Raw genomic sequence first — 10,436 nt, forward strand, 5'->3', positions numbered from 1 at the left:
GCTCCGCGCCAGAATGCCGCCCGCCGCCCGCCGAGTTGCCTATATATACGAGCCTGAGCTCGGGGCGGGGCCGGACATTTAAATGAGCGCCCAATAGAGGGGCGGAGGCGGGGTCGCCTCGCAGGCCCCACTTGCGCAGCAGGCGACGCTGGCGGTCGGGTCCCCCCACCCCACTCGACTCCCAGGGGCAGGTAGAATCTCGTGTGGGCCGGAGCGAGGCCAGTCCTCCCGCGAGCTGGGCGGGGCGGGGCGGGGGGCCTAGAGGAAGGGGACGGGCAGTCATTCCTTCCTCTCCGCTCCACCTCCCAGGGTGGGCGCCCCCGCAGCCTGGAGTGGCCCCCAACGCCTTGGTCCTGCAGCTGCTGTCAGTCTCCCGCTCGAACCCTTCGAAGGGCTCACACCACGAGACTCGTCAGATGGCCGATCCTGAATTACGCTCCAGAAAATGTGGCCATAGAAGCCGCAGGGCCCCTGCCCTGGGCTTGGCATCCCCTCCGGCCTGTAGAGCGGTCAGAGGTCACACCCACGTCCCTGCTTGCCTGCCGCGGCCAGCCGGGGTGCGGGGGGGGCTCTGACCTGCCTCGAAGTCGCTCTAGTCAGACTAGGGAGGCCTGTCCCTCATTCCTCCTTTCAGTCCCTTGGTGGCCATTCTGAGTGAGGACAGACAGATTCGCGTTCAGCCCCTCCTGCCCTCAGACTGGACCCACTGCAAAGTCCCATGAGGGGATTCTGTGACCTTGACGGGCATCTCCATCCCCGTTGGAGGCTCAGAGGCATTGGCGACCTGTCGGACTTAGCTCTGGTCCTTCCTCATTACCCCACACACAGCTCTGCTCCCGTAAATCAGGGTGCCCTAGGCTGGCAGAGGAACTCCAGCTGGGGACTCAACGAACCTCAAAACACCCCAGTTTCTGAAAGGGAGGGACAGGATGCCACCAAGGGTCCCTCCCAGGGACAGCCCCTGAGGACAGCCCCCAAGGCTGCTCAGCCCAGCCTCCCACCCTGCCCGAGAGCAAGAAAGCCTGGAGGCAGGGTGGGGGTGGCTGGAGACTCCCTAGCTCTGGTCCTCTGCCACCTCTCCTTCCGCTGGCCTGGATAGGCTGGTGGGAACCCCAGAGTCCTGGCGGGCCCCGGATGTCTGTGTCCAGCTGCCCGCCCTCAGCCCCCAGGAGGAAAGGGATGGAGGCTGGAGGAAGCAAAGTGTTGCAAGTACAAGGCTGCATCCCAGCCAGCTCAGCAAGTCCATCCCCTCCCTCCTACGGGCGAAGCCTCCTGGGAGGCCTGAGGCTGTGAAGTGTGAAGACACCCCAGGGCCTGAGAAATTGGGAACTCCCCAGAGATCTGACCACAGAGGGCTGAGGTGGCTTCTAGATTCTGCACTCACTCCCATATCCTCTATCCCCACCCCCACCCTGAGACTACAGAATACCCTTCAGCTACTCTCAGCTTCACTTGCCCCGACCCCTGCCTCATTTCACAGACTGGGACACAGAGGTTCAGGAAGAGAAAGTGACGTGCTCAAGGGCACATAGCAACTACCAGTAGCTGAGGGTGAGAAAGGGTTTGGAGAGATCTGATAACATGGGCCAAGGGCTGTAAGGAATCCCCTGGCAGAATTTCCTGTTGAGATCTGGGGCTGCCTGGTCAGAGTGGGAGGCAAGGGCTACTTTGGAACACAGAGAGGCACCGTGCCCCCACTGCAGCTCACTGAAAATACGGTGGCTTCTCCACCGGCTGCCACTAAGGGATGGATGTCATGACCTGCTGTCTGTCTCAGCCACAATGGGGAACCCACAATGCTGCCAGGCGCTGCCCGTACCAGCTGGCCGGGCTCAGATGGATGGAGGGTGTGTGAGTCTTGGAGGGGTTGGGGTCAGAGGTTAAGAGCAGAGCCTAAGGCTCCTGATCCCCAGGCACTGCCTGGCAGGGATGAGAGGCAAATCTTCCCAAGGAGCCCAGGAGGAGCAGCGAGGAGTGTCAGGGTGAAAGACCCTAAGTCCCCAGAACCCTAGAGGGAGCCTGGTCCCCAGGGGAGGCTCTGCATCCCCACCAGACATCCCAGGAGGCTGGGGAAGGGGTGACTGGGAGCCTCAGCCCTCAGCAAATCCAGGTCCCAGCAGAATCTGACTTCTGGAAGAGGCAAAAGGTTTAGGATGCTTCAGGGTGGGGGTGGGAGGGTTCAGCAGCCCCACGGCCTCCTCCGTCCACACTGCGGCTCCTTCCTCCCCAGCTGCTGCCAACCCAGACAATGCGCCCATTGTTCTGCGTCTCCGGGAGCCTGTGTGCAACTGTGTGTATCTGTTTCTCTCTGTGTGTGACTGTGTGTATTGCTCTGTGTCTGTCTGTGAGACTTTATGGCTGTGTGTGTGTGTGTGTGTGTGCCCAGGTGTGCACGTTTGTGGTTGTGTGCGTCTGCATCTTTGTTTGGCCCTGTACATTCGAGGGTGAAGGAGACAGCGTGGTGATCCTGGTGACAGACTCACTGGATGTGTGCTTGCCCTTCCTTGAGACTGTTGGTGACTGTGTCTGAGAGTGTGAAACTATGAGTGTGTGGCTGTATGAGAGAATATCTATGGGCTGGGCGTGGTGGCTCACGCCTGTAATCCCAGTGCTTTGGGAGGCTTAAGCCCAGAGTTCGGGGAATATCTGAGTGTGTAGAGAAAAGAGTGGCTCCTTTCTGTCTGGGTGAGTGTTCCCATGGGGGGCTGTGTGTGTCGCTGTGGTGGTCAGAACCACACCTTTGAGGTGTGGGCTTTTGCCAGGATGGAGTGACAGGGAAAGGAGGAATGGGAAGGACAGGGTGACTCTGGGATGGATGGGGGCAGGGAAGCTGCAGAGACCAGAGACCCCACGTTCATACAACTCCTCATCTGTTCCAGTTCTTGTAAGGGCTCTGGCCCTGGCCCTGGCCTGAGATGCTCCCGGCCCTGCCATGAGTCAGGCATTGACAGCAGGGGATGAATTTCCCCGGCAGGAAAGCTGGGGCCTCTGGGGAGATGCAGGGCAGAGCTGAAGATGGAAGGGGGGGCAGCAGAAATCATGCCCCATGAAGGAGGCTGGGGGATATTTTGAGGCCTTTCAGGCCCCAGAATCTTGTGTCAAGGACCAGATTAGATGCCAGAGGAGGTGTGAATGGGCAATATGTAGGCAGAAATGGAGGGGTGGGCCTTCCTAGCGGAAGGACCGGCATATGTAAAGGCCTCGAGTTGGGAAGAGACATCAGAGGTCCCAATGGAGGCCCTATGGAAAGGCGACTAGGCACAGCCCCAGTCTCCTTCTCCTTCTGGGGGGCATCAGCTGGACCTGGAGACCTCAGTTCTTGCCCCAGGTCAGCCTCTTCCTGCTGTCACCATGAGCCAGTCCTCTCTCCTCTTTGGCCTCAGTTTGCTCATCTGTACAGTGAGAGGTTTGGTCCTGTGATTCATAGCTGCAAATACTGACTGGAGTTCCTCTTTCTGCTCACACTTAGACATCTAAGCGTAAGATGGTAAGTCAGTCAGAGTCCCAGCCCTCAGGGGTTTCCCATGGTGGGGCAGGAGAAAAGAGACAGGCCATGTCTTAGGGGAGAAGAAAGCCAGATCCAGCATTAGATGAAGGACCTGTGGGCTGCCTGGTGGAGGAAGAGCATCGAGAAGAGCTCAGAGCAGGACAGAGTGGGAACAGGAATGATAGGTACGAGGGTGCAGAGGTAAAGAGAGGCCTCTTTTGGAGAAAGGTTTGGGAGATGGGATCCCTAGGATTTGGTAACTGTCTGGGTGCAGGGACTGGATGCTGCTGCCACCTGCTTTTCTGTTCATGGTGACAGTGGGTGAACTGGGCCTGTCAGCAGAGATAGACCATCAAAGGGAAAAAGAATGTGGGAAGGAGTTGCTGAATCTAGCCTTGTTGCATTTGCAGCATCCAAGGAAGATTCAGGGGGATGACCAGAAGGCAGCCTGAAGTCTGAATACTTCACCACATGGACATGCAACCATATTTCCTGAGCCAAAGGCTAGGGCCTAAATTCTGATTAGTGACCTTATAGGGACAATGAACAGAAGGTTTAAGTCAGGACTGACCCCTGGAAATCTGGGCCTCTGATTGCTGCCAATAAGAGGGTAATGGCAGCCAAGCTGTGCATAGGACGCCCAGGAGGTGCCTGGGTGGCAGGAGCACTGCACTGGTGGGGCAGCAGCAGGAGAGGGCCCTGGGAAGGAGCCAGCAGCAGACTAGGGGCAGGAGAAAGCCTGGAGTGCAGACCAACGGGAAGAATCTTTAAAAAGTAGGAAGTGGGCAGGGTGCATCCCAGCACTTTGGGAGGCCAAGGTGGCAGATTGCTTGAGGCCAGGAGTTCAAGACCAGCCTGGCCAACATGGTGAAACCCCATCTCTATCAAAATATACAAAAATTAGTTGAGTGTGATGGCGCATACCTGTAGCCATCACACCCAACTAACTTTTGCAGTAAGCAGAGATCACGCCATTGCACTCTAACCTGGGTGACAGTGAAAAAAAAAAAAGGCAAAAGGCAGGAATGAAGGCAGGGCATGGTGCCTCACACCTGTAATTCCAGCACTTTGGGAGGCCAAGACAGGAGGATTGCTTGAGCCCAGAAGTCGAGGACCAGCTTGGGCTATAACATAGCGAGACCCCATCTCTACAAAAAATAAGATAAGCCAGGTACAGTAATCCCAGTACTTTGGGAGGCTGAGGCAGTCGGATCACATGAGGCCAGGAGTTCGAGACCAGCCATGACCGACAAAGTAAAAACCCTGTCTCTACTAAAAATACAAAAATTAGCTGGGCGTGGTGGTGTGTGCCTGTAATTCCAGCTACTTGGGAGGCTGGGGGATGGCAGTGTAGTGGAGGTTGCAGTGAGCTGAGATGGCACCCCTGCACTCCAGTGTGGGCAACAGAGTAAAACTGTCTCAAAAGTAAATAAATAAATGTTTTTGAAGGCAGGAAGAACAGACAGTAATCATCATCATTGCTGCCAGCGTTGGTTGTGTGCTTGTTGTATGCCAAGCCCTGTGCCAGCTGCTTTCCACATGTTCCCTCTGACCCTGTGAAATGTGTTCCACTATTGTCCCCATTTCCAGAGGAGGAAAGAAGACCAGAATTAGGGGAAGGTGGTTTTCGAGAACACTGAGGCACCCGTCGTGCTAGGGCCAGCTGGAGGCAACCAGCGCAGGTTCTGAGCCCCAGGCCGAGAGGAGCTGCCAGAGGTGTTGGCAAGGAGAGCCCAGGCAAATGCAGGGCCTGCCCCAGGGGCTGGACTCTGCAGAAGCAGTGCTGCTTCTCACGCGCCTGGGCTCCCTGGCTCCTGTTATGGTTGTCAGCAAGACCCAGGTACGCAGCGTCCCTGCCAGTGACAGCAGTGACCCTGCTCTGGATATGGGGGCACCTCAGGGGCCCTTCACTGGGAACTGCCATCCAGACAGTGACCAACTCATAAGGACAGGGATTTTGAAAGTTCTTTCAGAATTCTAGGCCACCCAGACCTTTTCTTTCTCCTTTTCCCTCCCACTTCCCCTGGTTGTGTGTGTGCGTGCGTGTGTACACACGTGTATGTGTGGTGGTTGCCTAGACTGGATGAGGCCCAACCACTATCTGATAGAGCTGTCTCTCTGGGGCTCAGTTTCCCCGGTAGCAAAGAGGGCTGTAATCCCAGCTCACCTGCTGACCTCCCCCAGGCTTGATGAGGTCACCAGAAATTCAACCCAGTTTATCTGGGCTGCCCGGAGCTGACCCTCTCCTCCTCCGCACCTCTTTCTTACTTTCAGTTTCTTTACAGATCCTGGGTGCCTTTGGAAAAGGAGTGGCCACACCAGTGGAACATGGGTTACTTACAAATTTCCAACCAAAATCCCCCCCTTATGGGAAGTCCCTTCAAAAGAGAAACTGGATCAGGCATGGTGGCTCATGCTTGTAATCCCAGCATTTTGGGAGGCTGAGGCAGGCAGATTACCAGAGGTCAGGAGTTCGAGCAGCCTGGCCAACATGGTGAAACCCCATCTCTACTAAAAATACAAAATTAGCTGGGCGTGGTGGCGCATGCCTGTAATCCCAGCTACTAGGGAGGCTGAGGCAGGAGAATCACTTGAACCCAGGAGGTGAAGGTTGCAGTGAGCCAAGATCGCCCCATGGCACTCCAGCCTGGACAACCAGAGCAAAACTCCATCTCAAAACAACAACAACAACAAAAAGAGAAACCGAAGCTCCCTCCTAGCCTAGTTCTCAGTCCCACCCCTTTCTATATCACCCCAACCTCACCCCACCACCTCTCCTATTCTGCCTCTTTCCCTAAATGATCCAAGCCCACACTTCTCTACCTTCCAGCTTTGCAGCCCTGGACAGGTTCCCCTCCCCTTGCTAGCCCCATTGCCCACTCTAAAATGAAGACACTGGGAGCTGCTTCAGGTGGTTGTGAAGATTTGGTGAGGTATTGTTGTGTTGAGGTGGTGGTCGTAGTGAAGAGCTGGCTCCATTGCCACTGCATGACTTTAGGTCCTCTCTGAGCCTCAGTATCCTCATCTATAAAATGGGAATGACAATAGTACTCATTCTGTGGGGTTGTTTTGAAATACATGAGTTAGCAGCATCAAGGAAAGTCCTTAAAACCCAGAGGAGCAGACCACACTGGAGGATTTCAATAATGTTCCTCAGGGCTGCTACATAAAATTCCGGGGCAGGTGCCTGACACAAACTTGGTGCTCAACAGTTTCCTATTCTCGTCCTCTCTCCTCTTTCTGCCCTGGGGAGGGGAGCTGGGAGCCTGGGATGGCCCTGAGTCAACCCTGTGGCCCCTTGACCTCCCTGGGCTCAGGTGATCCTCTCACCTCAGCCTCCCAAGTCGCTGGGAATATAAGTGCACACCATCATGCCCAACTTTTTTTTTTTTTTCCATAGAGACAGGGTCTCACCATGTTGCCCAGGCTGGCCTTCAAACTCCTGGACTCAAGTGATCCTCCCACTGTTGGGATTACAGGCGTGAGCCACTGCAACTGGCCTGAATCAATTTCTTAAATGAGAAAGGAATGTGCCTCTTCCTCAGAATCCTGAAGATTCTCTCCCTTTCCTCTTGCACCCCATAAGTGTCCCCTGGGACCTCCTTTTAGTGACTTTTTTCCAAGAAATATACTCTGGAATGTCCCCCCCCCACCCCCACCCACATATACTTCATCTTTCTGTGCTCTCCTTAAATTCCCCTTATCTTTTTTTTTTGAGACGGAGTCTCACTCTATGCCCAGGCTGGAGTGCGATGGCGCCATCTCGCCTCACTACAACCTCCACCTTCCGGAGTCAAACGATTCTCCAGCCTCAGCTTTCTGAGTAGCTGGGATTACAGGCGCCCACCACTATGCCCCACTAATTTTTGTATTTTTAGTAGAGATGAGATTTCACCATGTTGGCCAGGCTGGTCTTGAACTCCTGACCTCAGGTGATCTGCCTGCCTCAGCCTCCCAAAATGCTGGGATTACAGGCGTGAGCCATCATGCCTGGCCTACTCTTCTCTTAAAACCCAGATCAAACCACTCCCAAGGAGGTTTTCAGAGTCCCCAGAAGGAAGGACTGGCTCTTCCCACCATAGACTCCATCACTCTGGGATTTGGGCTCGGCACCTCTCACACCTTACTTATGTCCTCCAATGCCCAAGCCAGGAACCTGGATGATCTCAGCTCATTGCTCCTCTCCGTGTCCACTGCCCTGGGAAGATGCATCGTTCACCTGGGCTGGGCTTTGTCATCTCTTTCTCACTGATCTCTCTGCCGACCAGCCCTGCCCCTCCGGACATTCTCCATTGTCTCAGAGTCACTTTCTTTCTTTTTTTCTTTTTTTGAGACAGAGTCTCGTTTTGTCACCAGGTGCCAGGCTCTAGTGCAGTGGTGGGATCTCGGCTCACTGCAGCCTCTGCCTCCCGCGTTCAAGCAATTCTTCTGCCTCAGCCTCCCAAGTAGCTGGGACTACAGGCGTGCGCGACACGCCCAGCTAATTTTTGTATTTTTTAGTAGAGATGGGGTTTCACCATGTTGGCCAGGATGGTTTCGATCTCCTGACTTCGTGATCCGCCTGCCTCGGCCTCCCAAAGTGCTGGGATTACAGGCGTAAGCCACCACGCCTGGCCTCAGAGTCACTTTCTAATAGAGGGTGCTCAGTGGCTATTTGTTGACAGACGAAGTAAATGGGGGAAGGAATGAATGAAGGTGTGACAGAAATGTAAAAACAAATGTGCTCCCCTTGGATTTTAACCTTTTTCTTTTCTTTTTTGAGATGGAGTCTTGCTCTATTACCAGGCTGCAGTGCAGTGGCTCGATCCTGGCTCACTGCAATCTCCACCTCCCGGGCTCAAGCTATTCCCCTGCCTCACTCTGTCGCTCAGGCTGGGGTGCAGTGGTGAAATCTTGGCTCACTGCAACTTCCGCCTTCCACGTTTACGTGATTCTTCCGCCTCAGCCTCCCGAGTAGCTGGGATTATAGGCGCCTGCCACCACGCCTGGCTAATTTTTGTATTTTTAGTAGAGATGGGGTTTCATCGTGTTGGTGAGGCTGGTCTCGAACTCCTGACCTCAGGTGATCCACCCGCCTCAGCCTCCCAAAGTGCTGGAATTACAGGTGTGAGCCACTGCGCCCAGCAGATTTTAACCTTTCAGTGGCTCCCTATTGCTCTCAGGACAAAGTCCAAGCCTTATATTTAAGGTATTTGCTATCTGAGCCCCACAACACACTCTAGGCTTCTGACCAAGCCATAACCTTGTTCCCCTTCCTGCCTTTGCACAGAAAGCCTCCTCTGCCTGGCTGTCCTTCCCTGCCTTTGCCGTAATCGGGGCCAGAGATGATGAGGTCTGAACCCAAGTGGGAAGGAAGAGTTGGCTGGCACCGATGGGCTTGAGCTCACTGTCCTTTCTACTCTCAGTGCTGGGGCTTAAGAGGGTGGGCTTGGAGTTGAAGTTCTGGGTGCCCATTTGAGTCCTGGCGGAGACATCAGCTGCCAGTTAATAGATATATGAGTCTGGACTGCAGAGGAGAGGCCCCATCTCCAGGTAATAGTTTGGGGGTGATCCCAAATTTGAAGCCAAAGTGCTCAACGGGATCCACTAGAGAGAAAGAGTGGCTCCAGAAGGGAAGGCAGAACCAGGCTGGGCACAGTGGCTTACACCTGTAATCCCAGCACTTTGGGAGGCTGAGGTGGGAGGATTGCTTGAGCCCAGGAGTTGGAGACCAGCCTGGGCAATGTAGTGAGACCACCATCTCTGAAAGAAAAAAAAAGACAGATATTTAGATTCCAGTCAGGGGATCAGCTGATAGCCAATGAGCCAGGAGCAGGGATGTCCTCAAGGCTGGGGGAAGAAATGGCTTCCAGAGGGAGTGAGTGACCTACCACGTTAAATGCCGCCAAAAGGCAGAGGAAAGGAGCAAGGGGGACGTTCAGGAGCAGCAGCCGCAGGACTCAGGGAAGGATTCAACGTGGGAGTGGGGAGGTCGGAAGGCTGAGGGGTACCGAAGGTCTGGCTTGGAAAAATGGGCGGAAGGGCATGCCAAGCCCCATGGAGGAAGCCTGGGGAAGAGCAGTGGCATGTGTGTGGAAATGGAGGGGTCGGTTTGGGCCAGGCTGACCCGAGGTGCCTTTGGGATCTCATTAGATCTATGGGCTGGAGAGGAATCTGTGTTGGAGAGAGAAAATAAGACCACCGATCACCCTCTCTCTCTCTTTTCTCTCTCCTGTATCTATGAGCTCATCTATATGCTACTCTGAAATCTCTATTTCCAGCCTAGATCTCTGTCCAGAACTCCTGGTGCCCTTGGAGGTCAGCCTGGATGTCCCATAGGGACCTGTAAAACAGACAAACAGGCCCCAGTGGACACAGATCAGAGAGGACAGAGTTGGAGGCAGGAAACCCGGGAGAAAGTCAACTGGACTGGTCCAGACAAAGGCAATGGTGGCCTGAACTAGGCGAGGGAAGAGGGCAGATCAGGAGAGGATGAAGTCTAGAGACATTCCTGGAGCACAGAGTCCCAGAGATGGGGACTGGGTTCTGCGTGAAGGGAGAGCGGCTGAAGGAGGGAGGGACATGGCTGCTGCTCCTGAGGGCTGGGTGTGGGGCTGCCCTGAGCTGGCTTCATTTTAGGTGGAGCCCACCTGGCTGCCAGTCTCACCTGTTTATGTGACTGAGAGCCCCGTAAAGGGCAGGGGATGAGTCATAAGGTTTTTGTTTTGTTTTGTTTTAGACAGAGTATTGCCCTTGTCACTCAGGCTGGACTGCAGTTGTGTGATCTCGGCTCAAGGCAACCTCTGCCTTCCTGGTTCAAGTGATTCTCCTGGCTCCCAAGTAGCTGGGATTACAGGTGCCCAGCATCACACCTGGCTAATTTTTTTTTTTTTTTTTTGAGACGGAGTTTCGCTCTTGTTACCCAGGCTGGAGTGCAATGGCGCGATCTCGGCTCACCGCAACCTCCGCC

Source organism: Cebus imitator, unplaced genomic scaffold (genome assembly GCF_001604975.1).
Source record: "Cebus imitator isolate Cc_AM_T3 unplaced genomic scaffold, Cebus_imitator-1.0 Scaffold51, whole genome shotgun sequence".
In the NCBI taxonomy this organism is placed as follows: Eukaryota; Metazoa; Chordata; class Mammalia; order Primates; family Cebidae; genus Cebus; species Cebus imitator.